Below are 18,273 nucleotides of genomic sequence, written 5' to 3'. Positions count from 1 at the left end.
GGGCCAATCCAAGGCTGCTATCGTCATCTCACAGCAGATTTTAAAAAAAATTAGCATTACATCACTTGCTCACCAATGGATCCTCTGTGAGTGACTGGGTGCCAGTCAGAATGAGAAGGTCCAGACAGCTGAAGGATTAACAATATAACCAATAATCCCAGCACAACTCCAGTCCATCAGATTAATGTCAACAAGCTGCATGCGCTTGTAACCAACATAACCCTTCTTCTAATGCTTCTAACTAATAATATAGAGCGCCTACTGTCCGTAATCTGGCTTTGATTCAGGGTGAATCAGTCGAGAAGCTATGCACAGCCTTCACAAAGCATGGTTCAAAAGTGAAAACCGTCCACAACAGTTCTAAACAAAACATGTTGCTTTTTTCACGGAGGAAGCATTATTATGGATTTTGGACGACATATTTTGGCAAGAAGAAATGGTTTAAATGGATGGATGTGTTTCTTACAACAACACAAGATGTGTAATTGATGGACCTGGAGTGGTGTGGATTATGAGTGTGTGGTTATTGTCAAGTTTTATTCAGCTACTTTGGACTCTCATTCTGACTGACGCCAGCCCATTCACTGCAGGGATCCATAGGTGTGGAAGCTTCTAAATTTCTCCTTAAACTGTATGAGATCTAACTATTAAGACTCATTACATCTGGATGGGCCTGATGCAAAACCTGCATTTTTGAGTGAATTTTTACAAAATCCGCCTTCATAATTAAAATGCCATCTACTAACCTTTTTCAACTTGATGAAATATAAAAATTGTTTCAATGTGCTTATTTATAGAATTAACCTAGGTTTTAAACAAAGAAAAAGACACCAGAAAAAAATCTCACACCAGGCCAGCGAGACAACTGTCAAATCAATGATTCAATGCTTCTATGTGAAAAAGTGACCAAACACCCCTGGCAGCGTGTATTTTTAAAACCATTCAATGACTGTACTCCAGACATCGGCCATCAACGTCATTTTCAGATGTCTGAACTGACTTATTCAGATGGAAATGAGCAACACCTGGAAAGCGCGAACTCTCATGTAACTGGTACCTTCATTCCATACATATGATACTAACATTGATGATAAACTCATGGGTCATCTTACGATGCAGAAACAAACAGGTGCTCCTTTGAGAAAAATGAGTTTCAGTATGATGTGCTGGCCTGGACTAAATTCACCAGCAATTAGTTGCTCAGAACGTATAGCTCTAATATTAGCGTACAATGAACCTGGTTTTGCACAGGATGGAGCTGCGGGTGGATTACACTTGCACATAGGTCAGTGCAAGCAAAAAAACGCAAAATGCTGGTGCAAGTGTGGATCTTGTCGAGGTCAGCCACCACTTCAGTCTTTGCTTCCAACCATAGAAAACCTGCCTAGGCAATTGATCCTAAAAAGCTGTCGTATTTATCTAGTGGAGATTTTACTAATAGCAGGACAGATTGTATGGACGGCTATGTGAGGGTGAGGGTGAAGCGTAAACAAGTTAAAAAACAGTGGTGGGGTCTATCTCCTCCACTCGCAGCGCTGCTGTCCAGCACACGAGAGGATCCATATGGAGACGAATTGCAAGAGTATTAGTGTAACTTCATGTATACATAGAGGGGAAGGGTAGTCAGGTACGCACAGCTTAACCTCTACAAATTTTTAACAAGTAATGAAACGGAGTGATTTAGATCACCCTATGCTGTTGCGTTTCATGTGGGGCGAAGGAATCTTGCTGAAGTTCAGTAGTAATGCACTTTGCTAATGCATTCCTTCCAGTAGCGTTATTGTGCCGAAAATGGCTTAGGGCTGGGTTGCTAGCAGCTTTAGATAAAAGATGAAAACATCACAGATTTCGCTGTTTAAAAGACAATGTGGTGTAGAAAAAGCGTTGCTGCAGAGGAAGGTTCGTTCATTTGGGGCAAGTTGTCCAACACTTTTCACCTTAGATAGGCATGATTGTGAATAGGTGATTTCATTGAAAGCAGTCTCTAACATCTGACAACAACCTTGGCTCACAAAAAAATGTCAGCATTACTATTATTATATTAGTATTTGAAAGTACACGAACTCCTTGAGGGATTTTGTGACACATGCCTCAGTAGTTTTAAACTAAGGTGTAGTTTTGAACTAGGAGTTTCGCAAAAGTTTCGAGATTAAAAAATTATGGGTTTTTAATTGTGATATATTACTTTTGAATAGGTTATAGATAGTTAGAATTTACCTTTTTTTGTTGTTTTATATTGTTGTGTTTGTAATTTGTTTTGTTTTGTTTTGAGAAGCAAATGTTTGGTTAAGACCGGACTTTGTGTACGAGTAGCAGGCACAAGTCGGAGTTTTTATATAAGTTGTTTAAATGCAGCCCCCCCCAGGGCTATATGATCACAATTTTACTACTATAGATTATATTTATAAGTCAGATTTGAACCTGTACCAGACAAAAGTTACAGAAACAGGAAAACAGTAATTGCTCAAGGACAAAAAAATATTATTTAACTTCCATACATTAAGATTTTGTGAAAAACCCGTCCCCAATAGTTTTAATAGATTGTTTTAGGCTAGTTGCTTCATAAACAACCTGTAAAAATAATTCATCACATAATAAAAACAAAGTTTGACATTTCACTGTCAACCTTTAGTTACTGAAATTTATATTTCTCCCACGTGTGACAACAATGCAACCCCAGTTTCCCTATTTGATTGAAGACAACACACTAAATAGATCCAGCATCTGAGATCCTTTCTAAATTATGTTTTTGAGAAGTGCAGGGAGTTCGACAGCGTCTTTGATACCGAAGCGATTTTAGAATGACATCTGCAAATGCCATGAAACTCATCCTACAATTAGTCCAATAGTCCATAGCGGTGAATAAAAAATCAAAATGTGAGCAGTGCAGTGGTCGTCGAGAGTCTTAACCTCCAATAAAGGAGTCTTAACCACCGTCTTAGCCCTCCCGCTTTAGTCCATAGTTCAGCTAGGAGCGCTTGGACGCAGATTGGCAACAACCATGGAGTTAGACCTACAACAGCCTGGTAATAGGTCTAAGATCGTAACAAAATGGATCAACGGTCACAGCATATGACAAGCCACCGATACTACACGGACGGACGCTTTACAGATATATTTAGTCTGTGGGGCTTCGGGGAAATGACTGATCTTATTAAACGGAAAATCACATAAGGTCTAAGCAAGCTGCAAGCTTCTGCGAGGGATTTACAAAATTCCCCCCTGACTAGTTCCTTCCCCCTGACTGTTGCACGAAAGACTTCCTTGGTTGTGGATTAGAGAGCAGTGCCGAGGCTACATGTGGTGTTGTGATCGGGTACACAGGCGGATCACTATCAAGATTCAGGTCAAAACCCCAAACTTGAGGTGCTTCAGTGTTTCCTTCTCACCTCAGGCTGAGAACTCGCTAAAAGCCCCAAATGATGGAGAGGGGGAGACAATAGACGAGAGAAAGAAAGAATTCATGTGAAGATAAAGGTGTCAAAACTTGGTGGGATATGAATCGTGGAATATGGGAGAGACTGATGGAGGAGACGGGCATTGTGGAATCTGTACGATTTAGATAAAGCTGGAGATGAAAGGCTGGAGAAAATCACCTATGACACACAATCTTTACGGAACATAGTCCCCCTCGGCTTCTTACTTCGACACAATTACACGCCTGAGACGCAATGATTTTGAGAGTGTGAGGCAAGTGTGTCGTGTGATGAAGCGGAGGAGAAAGAAGCAACATGGGATCCTTGCGATCCTATGTCCACCAGACAACGTTAGCCAAAAGAGAGAAATCGTGGGCTTTTAAACTTAACATTGTCCTGAAACGTTACATTCCCATGAGAAGAAAGAAAAACACTGGCTAACCCCTCCTTTGGCTCACTCGCTCTCTCAAAGTCTCGGTCCTAAGCTGAAACATACCTAACCACTACGACTTTCTTGTGTTCTAAACCATATGGCAGCAATAAAGACATATGTTGGCTTGTATATCATTATAAGAAGTTTCTCTAAAGACGCAAATACAGAACATGCGTATCTGCATAGTATCAAACACTTATTGGTCAGTGGGGAGGGTTTCTTTGAATTCTAACCAATATAAAACTGAAAGTAAAACTAGGGTTTGGCACCATAGATTGTGTTTAATCGAAAATCTCGTAATTTAGAAATGGTTTAACACTATTATAAATTTATTTTACTTGAATAAAAAAGTATGCAAAATGCTTACCCATTTTACAAAATTACGCGAACCCCGTGCCATGCATGTTCCCACCAGAACCTAACATGACATTAGAGGTAAAGAATGCCGCCATCTTAATTTGCAGACTTAGGCACTCATTCTTATAGACATTTTTGTAATATATATAGTAGCAAGCAGTGTGGTTCACAATGAGAAAAAAAAAAGGTGCAATTGAACATGAAGTGTCGAATGTGTTGGATGAGGCAGATACGAAACCTTACTAAAATTCAGACACTACACTGTTTAGTATAGTGTCACGAAGTGTATAGTGGCAGTACGGAAGGCCAACTATATCTGTGTTTTCATATGTGACCAGATTCCTTTGATAGCCAAATGTTATAAGTTAAATGGAGGCAGGTTGCAGTAGTTTCAAGTCGAAATCCACCTTGCACGAGAAACCAGCGCACAACGTGGTTTTGAACTACAACTGCTGCACCCTACGTCTGATAGAGAAAACTAGATAATACACCATTTTGTTCTAAGGAGAATCTGTGAATGATATTAAGGACTAGAGAATTATTTATTAGAATTAATTTTATTACCAGCAGGCAAAAGCCCACCATTCTCTCCTAACAAAGATTCAAACTACACACTTAAAGCCATTCCAGGCAAGCACACGCTTCTAGGCTGACACTGAAATCAATCGAAGGAGTCAAACTCTTAAAAAATATTACTCCTACAAGCTTCAAGTATAATTGTGCATTAAGTGGCCGATAATGGATGGGTTATGCACACACACCATACCCCTTTCAATCACATAAAGTACAGAGCAAAGCAGTGCCCTTCCAAATCTAATTTGCATCGACAGATTGCTTCAATTCTTAAGAAGCTCTCGCTTAATACATTTAGCTTCTAGAATATTTTCCAGTTGTTCAATAGCATTATGGCTGACCTTCAAAACAATTACATTATTGTGTAGCGAGATAAGGCTAAGTGTGCCCCTAATAATATTACTCAGGAAAAAAGTCATTTTTTTTACATCCACTGCAGCTCTAGAAGCCAACATATTTCAACAAATTCAAAATTTCTTGCTTAATCATCTAAGGCAAACCAAACCAGGCAGCGAGAAGCATTTGGTCTGGCAATTAGATGTGTGTTGAGTAAATCTCTTTGTAAATGCTCCAGTTGACTAGCTCGAGAAGAGTACCTGACAGGTCTGGTCCTGAAAGCACATAGCTAGAGTTTTAAAAGAGCAGATGTTTGAAAATTGTATTACTGGGTTCCCCAATGAAACCTGTGTGTAACAGTCATCGGAATAATTCTGCTCTGTTATGAAAACAAACACAAAAACACTTTCAATACAAGGTATATTCTATCCTCCACTACCCAATTCATAGTGTGGAGGAAATCTCGTATAAAAAATGATGAGTGCACGATTTTTCTTCCTACATTGGAAACAGAGAGGTCTCTGAAACATATATTTTTGACAAAGTAGTATGCATTATGTATTGTGTGTGGTGTGTATGTGTGTCTAGGTGATATGATTTTAACTAAGTTTTCCTCTTGGCGTAATATAGGTGGCAATCAGTAAATTAATAATTATCCAGTAATTCTGGCATGAGCAGTCGCCAAGCACGAAAGGCCCATCTCAAAACAAAAAGAAAAATAAGCAAGAGATTGATATTGGGTGCAATTGAAAAACAACGGTCTCTAACAAATGCGAATTATAAAAATGGTACATCAATCAGAGTTCAGTTGCAGGATTCACGTAACCACGTGATTGAATAGTGCACTCGTCCCTTTACCAGGGGTTTTCTTGATTTGCATTTACGTATTGGCTACCAGCTCCTGTATCTGCCGCGCCACGCCCTGCAAAGACAACAGAAAGCAGGGCACAACAGGGGCAGACGCAGTCCACAGAAGGCCCCGCCCAGCTAATTTGGCGGAGAGAATTGCGCATCGTTAAAACGTGACACGCCCCGTCCTTCAAGTCCGAGACACACTCCTAGTCTCGGAGTGCAGGGGATAGGTGACGCCATTTGCGCGATCGAAGGCCCCGTCTGCCATTCAGTGAAGCCAGGCCCTCTCTGTAATTGGTGTCGGTGTGATGGGAGTTGTCAGAGGAGGGCAGGTAGATCTTGCCCATCCCATTGCCTGCAGGAAAGGATAAAAGTGGGAGGAGAGAATCCGACGATCCCTCGGCTCCACTTTCACTGGTCCGCAGTCCCTGGAGAGCATATCTATCAGGAACGACAAGATGGATTCAATAGGTATAAAGATAGCATTACAAATGATTTTGAAGACACTGGATGGTCATCATCCGGAATAACCGCTCATTCCCGTGGCCAGTGTTTTTGTTTCTCAGTTAGAAGTGTCCGTGCCAGCTATAAATATCTCAACCTCTGATATCCATAGAACTTTTTCTCATTACACAAAGGTGGAAAAGGGTTCACATATTTAAAAAAACAAAAGGTCTGCTAATGACAAACTAATGTATCTATTTAAGAATGTTTTTTGGGGAACTGAAAATGGATCATTTTCTTGCAATCACTGTAACATCCGAGCCTGTCAAGAACTTGTTAATGTGTGTTAAATGAATGATGGCAATCTTATTTGAACCATCATAAAAGCAAAAATTGGATGAGTATTACCTTACTGCATATAGGATCTTACACATTTAACATATCTACTTCCTCTTCTTCTTTCAGCAGTTCTTTTCTGTCTGTCCTGTTCTCATTTGCATTGTGTTGAGATTTTGGTCTTACCCGTTTTGACGCTCGCCCATAATTCTTGAGGCAGATGAACGCACAAAAGGCTTCCTGACATTTTCGGAACTCCAAGGCCCACTCCACCCTGTAGACCGACTCAATGAAAACAAAGGAGGGAAAAAGTGATCTAAAACGAAAAGTTTACCAGTGGAAGACAGTTAATAGATTTTTCGTCTTTACAGGCAACGGTGCATTAACCAGATCTAGAGCCGGGCGCCACTGAGCATGCCCAATAGTATTGTCTCTCTGTCGGTTAGGCGCACATCACCCACAAGCAGAATCAGCTGTCGGTTGACAGGATAAAGCACAGAGTGAGGGCAAGCGATCGGGTCCTGCCTCAGTGTGGAGCGACCGGGCACTACTGCGCGGCACACCTCTGCTTCCTTACTCACCACCAAGTCCTGTCCGCGATGCAGAACTACCACCGAGAGTCCAGTCGGGAACACATCCCCACGCTGTCAGGGACAGGCGGGGGCGGCCGACAACAGCCCGGCGTGCTAAGCAGCTAGCACGAGAATGAATGTTTAACGCTCCCGGAGGAGGGGAACCGGTAATGTCCCCAAAAGGCGGGACGCCACACGCGCCCGTGTAAGACGAGATAACACATATCCGGTCTTGACTAGCTGCGCGCCCCAGGGAGACCCAACTGCGACCCACTTGTCATCGCATGACCTCAAGCTCTAAGCCAAGATGAAAATCATGCTCCCCCGCCAGACGTTTGGCGGCGCCCCCACCGAAAGAACACAATGGGGGCTAAAAACAAACAAAGCATATGCAGGGCAAACAGTAAACAAGAACAGAAGAACAAAAGAGAAATGCGACGAGCCAAAGGATTTTGCGTTCCGGCAGCCCCGGCAGAGACGATCCAAGGTGCATTTCCTCATTGCGTCTTCCATAAGTAAAGTATATTCACCTCAAAAAACTGATTGTTCTTAATCGTACGCATCTGAGTCATGTCTTTGGTTATCCCGTTGTTTTTTTCATTATAACAGAAGCTCAATCTTGTGTTTTGTCGTGAACATCTGCCTTGCTTGCGTTGGATTTTTCACATCTTGATTATTATGGTAACGGGCTCAGATTAGTTGGGACTCATACGCGCAGTCGTTCAAACAGCGTGGTGATAGGAGCGAACAATTAAAGGAGACGGCACGCCTAGCATAGCGACCCCGAACACTTGAAAAAGGCACGGGCCATGGCAGACATGATGCTGTCACAAAGGCATGTCGGGCATAAAAAGTGCAGTACTCGGGTGTTATGGGCTGGGGCAATAAATATTACTGGTGATTTAAAGAATTAAAGCGCGCAAAGAAGCAAAGTGATGAGAACCTCTCATCCTAAAACAAGAAAAGCGAATTTACGAACATGAGAAAGACTTCGTTTAAGGGCTTTTTTAAACAAGGGAGGCAGCTGAAGGTGGCGTGTAATCCGCGCTGTTGCCACCTAACAGCTGGAAACCCATGGAAAAAACCAACGGCGACAATGGTGAGTAGCCGAGAAGGCGATGGGATGGATAACACGATAAAGAGAACAGCAGAAAATGAGCGATGGGGAAGGGATCATTTGCGATTTGTTTGTGTTGAAAACATCAGAAGGTTTGTTTCTATGGAGTGGTGGGTGTGTAACTATATTCTCACCTGTATTCGCACCACCGCGGCCTTTTGCACCTATCAACCCACTTCACGCAAACGTTACAACAATGGCCATATCAGGTGTCAATAGCACCGCACAGGTCGAACCGCAGTACTCCTCCAAATCGCTGCACAGCCCCCTAACGAGCAGCAGCCACTCCCCCAGCGAATCACCCTACTTGCCCCGCCCTATGGGAGACCACTCCCCGCCACGCCGGAATTCCACAGGGTAATGAACAGGAGGGGTCTGAGGCACACCGCGCCAGAACAAGAAGAGATTGTCGTAGGCGAGGGTTCGCTGAGGTCATATGTCAATCACAGGAGCAAGGAGGGATGATGGGAATAGGTCATTTAGGTTGGGGTAGATTACATGACAATCAGATTACTTTTTGCAAGTAAAGTAACACCCAGTTTTCACCATAATATCTTATGTTTCAGATAAGTTACTTTTCTATGTATTTATTTACTGACAAATATGACACTTTCCCGCGTAACTTTCTGTAAGCTTTTTCTGTGCATTAGTGTATACTAATATATCTGTTATAACACAATATTATTATATCAGCAGGGATTCTGCAGAGTTTTAAATCATATTTTTAGACCTTAAGACCATGTGTAAGTCTGCACAAATAAATGAACAGCATATGGCGGTTTAAAATACTTAGATATTTTTTATTTCAATAAACCTTTGGACTGAAAGTAGTTTATTGTACTAACATACAATACATGTGAATTAGAAGTTAACTGATGTTGGATTTTGCTGTTATGATAATAAATGTGTTGAAATAAAAGCTGTTACAGAATCAGACTATAGTGTTTGTGCTATATTGGTTATTTATGGGTGAATATCAAAAATGAGTCTACAGTGACCAGTGTAGTCCCATAATACAACAAATGAGTCTTGATGAGTCAATTATTTTAGTGAATCAAACTGATAAAAGAATTTGCCTGTTTTTTTACAAACCCTGAATGAAGCTCAGGTCTGTGAGGAGTTTGAGCTCTCTGGAAACATCAAGCTGGAAGTGTCTCTGGAAACGGAAGCTACAGGATCAGCAGAGAGAGAGAAACGCTGCATAGATTCAATAGACTGGGCCAATCTGCCAGAAAGAGAGATAACAGTCCAGTGTTTTCGGATTTTGGGAACAGACATCAGTGTTATCGGCAGATAGTAAGGTGGGTAAGCCATCCCACCTGTTGTGTGTTATTCTGGCTGCATGCACAAAGCTCGATGGGTCATTTTCTTTGAGCAGCTCTTGAGTGAAAGCCATCAAGCTGGCATGCTCCAGCAGGCTCCGTTTTTTCGGCCACCTGATTGGCCAAAGCCTCTGCCCTTCTCTGCCGTGAGCTTTCCAGAGCCTGGGCCAGCATTGTCTGCCGATCGGTCAGCAATGCCATTATCTCCTTCACGCAGTGAGAGAGCTGCTCTTTGGCTGATACGCTGTTCACCTGCATTCGTGCACACAGACGATTGCTCAGCACGTCAAACACCTGCTTTCCTTTTGTGAAAGAGATGGGAAAGGTGGCCGTACCTCAGTTTGAGTGATGGCATTTTCCAGTTGTGTGATCTGAGTCAACACCATGTCCTGATTGGACAGGATGTAGTTCAGCTCCTTGGTGATCTTGTCCTAGGGTTTAAAAACAACACACAAAGTAAAAAAAAATTGGTGCCTTTATTGAGAAGGTTAATAATAGTGATGTTTGCCTTTCTTCAGTTTTAGTTTGGCTTCGATATTCGACAAAGTAGAAATGTAAAAAAAAAATGAAGATGTGAATACTTGTTTTTAAGTATAGATGCATTTGATTTTTAACAGTAAAGAAAATGAGATGAATATTAGAGCCCATTTGTGATCAGATTTTGTAAAGTTTTCACCAACGTCATTGTGATGAGAAATATAATCTTATTGGATTTCATTTACTGGCCCTCTCTCTCACATCCTTTGGATCAGGGAATATTGTCTCCTAAAGAAAAAACAGTTCTGTTAAAGTAAATCAGAAAATAAAAGCTACAGAAGAATCACTCACATGGGTTTGTTTTACTTCTGAATTCCTGGCTTCAAGAGTTCATAAACTATAGATCTACAGACATGCGATGAATAGACTTAAAAATCCACAAGCTAAACAAACTGAACACCCATTGTGCAAAATGGTGGGGGACGGGGGGATAAACTCATTCTGAATCACATGACCTTCCCCGACTGTTGCAGTTTTTTTTTAAGAATGCTTCTAACTCCAGATGATGTCAGTCATCATGGCGTTAGATAATGCACATGGCACTAAGCCATTGGGTGGCCCTGTTTGTTGCTTGGTTAAAAAAACGATTTTATTTGCCCATACTTTTGCTTTAAAAAAAAATTTTTTAAATACAATTTTTCTCTAACCGAGAGAAAAACATGACAGTGGATTATAGCAGGTACATCCGTAAAATCGAGATGAATATGAAAACATAACCTTAAGAGTCTGGTAGGCTTGGGTAACGGGCGCAATCTTGTGGACCCGTGTGGATTCGACGCAGTTTAACAGAGTGGAACAAAGAAGCATCTGGACAATGACTTACAGTTAACTGCAGCCTCTCCTGAATCCCATAGGTCTGGGCATGTCAAACACCTAGAGAGAAGGAAAAAAACTTTACGATACACAATGGATAAAATAAAGCTGCATCTGCATACTCATTTTAGAAATACAGCATATTATGGAAGCAAACAGGGTTGTGAATGTAGGTATGGTGTGAAAGTGTAATCGGTTTGTGAATCCTGATGCGGCTCACCTTTGGCCTGAAGTTGAGGTGTGGGCTGAACATGTTCATGCTGGTTCGCGTGGAGTGCCCCAGGGGTGGTAGACGTTTGAAGTTCACTCATTACAGAAGCTGGCTCTGCAGTCAGCACAAGCCTTTAGTGGCCCTCCAGGTCCTGTGGGTGGGTTTCACGAGAAACTGGACGAACATCACAGCCACACTGCCCAAAACTCACTGTGTGCCTATACCTAGAGAAAGCAAAGAGAAGAAGAGAATCCTGCAAGTGAAGAGGTTTGTTCATTTGTCTATGTGGTTTTATTCATGTAGTATATAGAACACACACGGAAAATTGTGTATTCAAGATTCTACTATAAAGATCACTATGTCACTAATTCAAATATTACACACATATAAATGCTGAAAATGATGATTTATGTATTTATTTATGATTATACTATAGCAATTTGTAGTATTTAAGATTCTATTTCACGAAAATACACTAATCAAATAGTACAAATGTTATAAATCCTGCATTTATACTATATTATATATTTAACATTCTATATTAATATTAGATCTAGATTCACTAATCAAATAAGTAAATAATATGAATGCTCAAATGATATTTTGTTTTTAATAATTAAATCATTGTTGTTACACTATACCCATATACTATACAAAATATTAAATGGAATAGACAATTGTGTATTAATATTTTAGTTGAGATTATTAGTGCCACTTAATGAAACAAGTACATAATATAAATGCTGGAAATATATTTATAATTATATTTATATTATATTATATTATAGTTATATTATAGTATATTATTTAAATTATTAACAATTAATATTATATAATAGAACATGAGAATATCATTCATAAATATTGTGTACTTAATTTTATTTAAGCTTACTAAGGGTCAGTAAGCAGAGGCAAGCAAATAAATTTAAATCCTCAAAATAATATATTTATATTGTTATATTGGTTATATTATATAAATATGCTATTCTTAATAATATTAAATTTGTGTATTTAAGGTTCTATTTAAAGATTTTTTTTAAGGTCCACTAATCAACAAGAAAATAAGTAGAAATCCTCAATGTAATGATATATTTAATATTGTGTATTGTAAGATCGCTATTTAATATTACTAGATCACTAATCAAATAACAAGTATAAATGTTCAAACATGATATATATTTTAATACAAACAATATAATAGTGTTGCATTTAAGTGTTCTATTCAAGATAACTAGGTCACTAATCAAATAATTTTAAGGTAGAAACACTGAAAAATTTTATATTATTACACTGTAAATAGTATAGATATAATAGATAACTTAAGTGGTATCTGAATGAGTGTATTTATTAAACTTTCTGACAATCCTCTCCAGTGTAAGGTTTCCTCATGCACTCAGGCCAGTCCTCATCTCACCTAGTTCTACCATCTCGTCCACTGGGGCGCAGAGGAAAAGCATGAGAGTTTGGAGGGCCTTCCTTCCTTCCGTTCGCCTGCGGCCTGGGTCATGTCCCAGACCTAACACCATACAAACAAAGTGAGATAAACTAAGTATAGTATCAACCTGTTGTTTTGACATTGGAGATGGCACATACTCTTTCTGTCCCTCTACACCCCTGAGCGCAACCAGGCGGGTCCACTGCGCGTCAGACCTTAGGTATGGGTTCTGCGTATCTGCCGGGGGGAACCGGGGTTTGGGGGTGGAAGCGGGCGATTTGGGCTCCGGGGGGAGCTCGGGCTGCGGGATACCCGCTCTTACCAGCACCTCGGAGGCACACATGAGACACACGCTGTGCGTCAGGGCAGTACAATAGGCTGCTTCACAATGTCCTTGCACACAGGGGGAAAAAAAAAAAAAAGAACCTGCAATGCCTGCTCCATCCTCTTCATATTGGACTGATGATGGAGGAGTGAAACAAAGGGCTATTGAAGAAAAGATAATAGAATATCTTCACAAATATTGACGACATGAAAAACCATTATAAAAAAACATTGCATGTGCTTACAACGTATAAAGAGACCTTATTAACCAGATAAAAATTTTTTTTTTTAAATTTAGGACACAGGACGTACTGTCTACTATTCAAGAGTAATTTTTTTTTTATGTTTTTGAACGTCATCTTCTTCTTCCTTAAAGGCGGCATTTGATCAAAAATAAAGCTGACTTTTTTTTATTTTATTCAGTGAGTAGGATTTCACACTGTGGGGGGGAAGGGGGAGGGGGATTAACATGATCCTTCAAGAAATCACATATAAAACTACGCTCTGAGCTATAAATAACGGATTAAAAATCATTTATTTTAAATTTATTTTTATTTATATATGCTGACTTGATGTCTCAAAGTAACATTTCTTATTAGTATCAAAAATGAAAAAACAGGTGCTGCTTAATAAATGACTAAATTTGTGTGGAAACCACAATTATTACTGTTTCTTTATAATTCCAAAGGAACAGTATTCCTTACTGTCAATTCTTCTCAATATAAGTTGTCCTTGCTACAAATATTCATTTTTGGTATTCACTAAAAAATGTTCAGTTGTCTTAACAGTAGTTTGCCTCCATGCACTAACAGTTAGAACTACCAGAAAAAAATTTTTTTACCAAATATTTAGCAGTAGCCCCTTCTATTATAACTTTGGGTCTTAATATTAAGTTCCGTCAAGTCTCTGTGTGGGACAGAATTCTTTGAGCTCCTATTAAGAATTATGTCTCTGTTCACACTGATTTTTACAAAAAGTAAGGAAAGTGGTGGATAAAATTAGTGAAGAGACTATATTTCCATGCTGCCTGTTATGCCTGCGAGAGTCATGCACACCTTTATAAATAGCTTTCTCGGGTAGCCCTGCTACTGGCCGTGCAATGCGTCTTTAAAATGGATTCTGACCCACTGATGATTGAAGTCAGGACAACTGGGTGACTTGGAAGCTTCTGGCAATGGCCCCACACTTTTAGCTCAAGCCTGACCCCTAGTTCCAACATCCTAGCACAGTATAGACATATGTTTGGTCGTCTTGTTTGAAGAGTGACTGAGCATCAACACCACAACCAAATCTGACAACCCTGTTTTACTAAAACAGGCCCATACACAATTTGCATCTCCATTAAAAAAAAAGAAAACAAAAAAAAAGCACATAGTATGGACACACAAAACTGGTAAAAACAAATTGTGCAGTTAGCCTACTTTCACGCTTTAGAAAACCACAGCGAAAAATAAATTCTCAGTTAAACTGAATCTGACACCATTTTCCAGTGCAAATACAACTAGGCCTAGCCTAGAATTATTAGTACGCTCGTTCATTATTTTAACCACCGGCCCGTTCAATTACCATAGGGAATTGTTCTTTAAAATCTAACCGCATAGTCATTGTCTTAGACACGTATTTCCCTTTAAATCATACTTTAAAAACCGAAACGCATGATTTAAGGAAGGCCTACAGCAGCTTAATGGCTATCTTTTTCCTCACGCCGGTCATTCAGTCCATGTCACCTGGCCTTATAGGTCACAGTGTCCATCTCATTATTACTACAGAATTAACGTGATTTTACCGCAAAATAAACCGAGGTCTGACCTACAGACGTTTACGTAGTATCGGTTAGCAACGTGCAACGGTTTCGTGCTGTATTCGGCAGCGCCCTTACCTTCACCTGTAATCTGGGGCGCCATTACGCGTGATGCTGCTGTCTTTACTTCATATGAACAGCACTGCTGTCGCAAATCAGTGCGGGACTTACCGAGATAGACTACACACCTTAATTCGCCAAGCATGAAAAGCATACACGCGGTTCCAGCCAGCTACAAAATATTACATCGAGAAAACACCGCATGCTGGTATAAGCATCACTGCCAGAAAACAAGCAAACGACGCGGATTTATACTTTGTCTATTATTTCTTGTAAAGCATACCGTTTATGTTTAGTTTCCTTTCGTCGCAGTAATCATCATATGTCAATAGGGAAATGTTCCGTCGTCCGCCCATGCCTCTTTCAGGCTGAAATGTAGGTTAGTAGGAGATGTCGCTACATGCTCACGCAACTGGAAGATGCTTCATACACCGACACTCTCAGTCTCAAACCCGCATCCCGTTTCCCTGGCAACAAGCACGTCCTCTTCAGCAGCAAGCACGCTGCAAGTGGTACTCCTGAGCATACCGAGTCACAACCATTTAGACTGTATAAAAACAATTTAACATGCGTTTTTAGTCAAACTGACAGTCTTAATCCAATCAGGTAACATAAAACCACTATAAAAAAGTAAACCCGTGCAGGTGTTACCTGAAGACAGTGTTTCGAAAGCTTCGAAATGTTTACGAAGCACTATTGGATTTGGGAGGCTTGTATTGAACTCCCTCAAGTCACGAAACGGGCTTTGTTAGGTTGTACTGAGTTAGAATCTGAGCCTGCATCGCCAGTGTGCCACACTATCCATCCTAAATCTATTGTGATATTAGTAGTTTTCAATACTATTTAGGGCAGATAGGTGGATAGTATCAAGGACCCTAATGTTCTACACTACAGTCTTTGATAGTATGACATTGGAACGCAGGGCTGGTTTAGAAATATTTTAAATTCCGATGGTTCGCCGCCAGATGGCTTTGATCTGGTTAACCCATGAACGAGTGTTCAGTGTCACGGTAGTATGGGTTCATTTTCCCGCGTTTGAATGAATTTTTAATATGTCTATGCGAGTATAGTAATAAAGGAGAATGCCTTTCCCTGCCTAATAACACACAAAAATAAAACAAAAAGAACAAGAATTTTACAGAGCCTTCATAATGGTATTTAAATATACATTTAGATTACACTTTCATGAACCTATTTGCAAATTGGTTTGTAAAAGGTGTAAAAAGTTTTGGGCTGAGTTTTTTCGTTGCACTTACAGCGTTTTGATCAGCAAATGGCGCGAGCATGAGGTGTTTCGAGCGCTTCAAAGAGTGAATCATTTTGCGAAGCAGTCGGTTCAATTGATTCAGAGATTCGAAAAGCTTCGTTTTTCCTAGCACTATCGGAAGGTGATCACTGACCAGAGATTAAGAAACACACACACACAAAAATCAAATAAAAATAGTTAGTGTCTCTTACTGTATACTATTTTAAATGATTCATCAGTATTCTCTATAAAACTGTGATACAGAACAGCATTTATTTGAAATAGAAATCTTTGTAACATTATAAATGTCTTTGCTGTTACTTTAATGTGTACCTGCTATAATAATTTTTTCATAATTTTTATTTTGTTATTTTATTACTATTTATTTTAAGTATCCCAAAGTTTTGGATAGTAATAGTGTATCACAGATTCACAAATAAATAAATAAATAAATAAATAATAAAGCAAAAACTGTTTTCAACATAATAATATTTGTGAGTACCAAATCAGCATATTGATGATTAATGATTTCTCAAGAATCATGTGACACTGAAGACTGGAGTAATGATGCTGAAAATTCAGCTTTGCCACCACAGGAATAAATTAATTAAATTTAAATTTAAATTTTAATAGTATTTTTATAATATTACTGTTTTTACTGTATTTTTGATCAAAATAAATGCAGCCTTATACTGAATATAAGAGACTTCTTTTTCAAAAACATAGAAAAATCTGAATTATTTCAAACCTTTGACTGCTAGTAAAGTATGTATATTGTACAATTTCTGGTGTTTCATCTATTAAGTACTAACATTACTGTGCCCCATTGAGTCATGCAAAACCTATTGAACATACAATGTCCCGCACAACTCATTCACTTAGGTATGCTGTGCTGTAATCAGTGTATTGCTCAACTTCCCCCTGATAAGACCTTCTCCTGCCCATGAGCTCGGTCATATAAAGTGTTGAGAGAGATAGCCAGCATTTCTCAAATTCTTCAGTCAGACAACCAAACGGTAAGCTCTTCATTCTGATGTTTAGCCTTTTGAATGCACTGTCAAGATCAGTTGTGTTAATATTAGATTCATACTAGCTTTCTACAGTGAGCAGCCATGCCATCCCGAGCTAGAGACTGCCATGGAGTCCCTCATCATGGGTAGTTTCGACCACCGCTACGCTGGGAAAGAGGGCAAGAGCGGCACCCTGAAACCCGCCGTGTGAACTCCGAAATCCTGATGGAGAACGAGCTCTCTGGGTTTTTCCTCAAGGTGAGGAACTTATGTCATTCTCTCACAAATACTATAATTTCTGGTCTCCCTCTCTTTCATTTCGCAAGAGAAAGGAAATCCAGGCTACATCTCTCGTTTATCAAACTTATTTTACCTCTCTTTTCCCACAGTCTCAGAAGGATCCGACCACCATAGACAGAAGAATGAAGGACTTGGATGCCATGGAGATGGGGAGGTGAACTTTGAGGAGTTTGTGTCTTTGGTTGTGGTTTGTGTCCATCGCTTTGTGGAGCCGTGCTATAGAATGCAGTTAAAGAAGACACAGAGCTGGAAATGAAGAGGAAAATGATCCATGCAGACAAACTGTAAAGTTGGTCCTGTTGTCTATTAATGGATATCTGATTGGTTTTTTTACTTTTCTTTTGATTTTGAGTTTGTGTGTGTACATCAGTATCGGATGAAAACCATGAAACATAAAAACATGAGTATTTCGCTGGCAGGTTAAAGTACAGTGGGTGTGTGTATGACTTTTTGAGCTTTACACTGTCTGTACTGAAAGCAAAATATGTTTTTATTTAAAATAAAAGCTTTAAAATATTCAAACGTCTTCATGTGGAATCGTCTTCATGTGCAAAACTTTATTTTTAAAATGTCTATTCAGGTTATGACCAAGTGTGATTCATATCCTGCAGTTTTTTGTACTCTCTCTCTCTTTACCTCTCGTGTCACAATACTTTAACTAGGGTGTGATCCAAGTTGTTAATGGTTACAATGTAAACCCAAGGCTGTTTGGCAAAAAAAAAAAAAAAAGGGTTATGGAAATTCAATAAGCCTTAGTCAGAGACAGGGTATCACCATA

The 18,273-nt window shown here is 39.6% G+C and overlaps 2 pseudogenes; one reads left to right on the top strand and one right to left on the bottom strand.

Annotated features, from left to right (window-relative positions):
* Positions 1-8,704: 8,704 nt before the first annotated feature.
* On the bottom strand, positions 8,705-13,207 carry LOC122140839 (annotated as a pseudogene).
* A 4,103-nt stretch (positions 13,208-17,310) lies between these two features.
* On the top strand, positions 17,311-17,751 carry LOC122140838 (annotated as a pseudogene).
* The last annotated feature ends 522 nt before the right edge of the window (positions 17,752-18,273 follow it).

This window comes from Cyprinus carpio, chromosome B19 (genome assembly GCF_018340385.1).
Source record: "Cyprinus carpio isolate SPL01 chromosome B19, ASM1834038v1, whole genome shotgun sequence".
In the NCBI taxonomy this organism is placed as follows: Eukaryota; Metazoa; Chordata; class Actinopteri; order Cypriniformes; family Cyprinidae; genus Cyprinus; species Cyprinus carpio.
The sequence above is the reverse complement of the archived record's forward strand: the minus strand, read 5'-3'. Positions and strand labels throughout refer to the sequence as shown.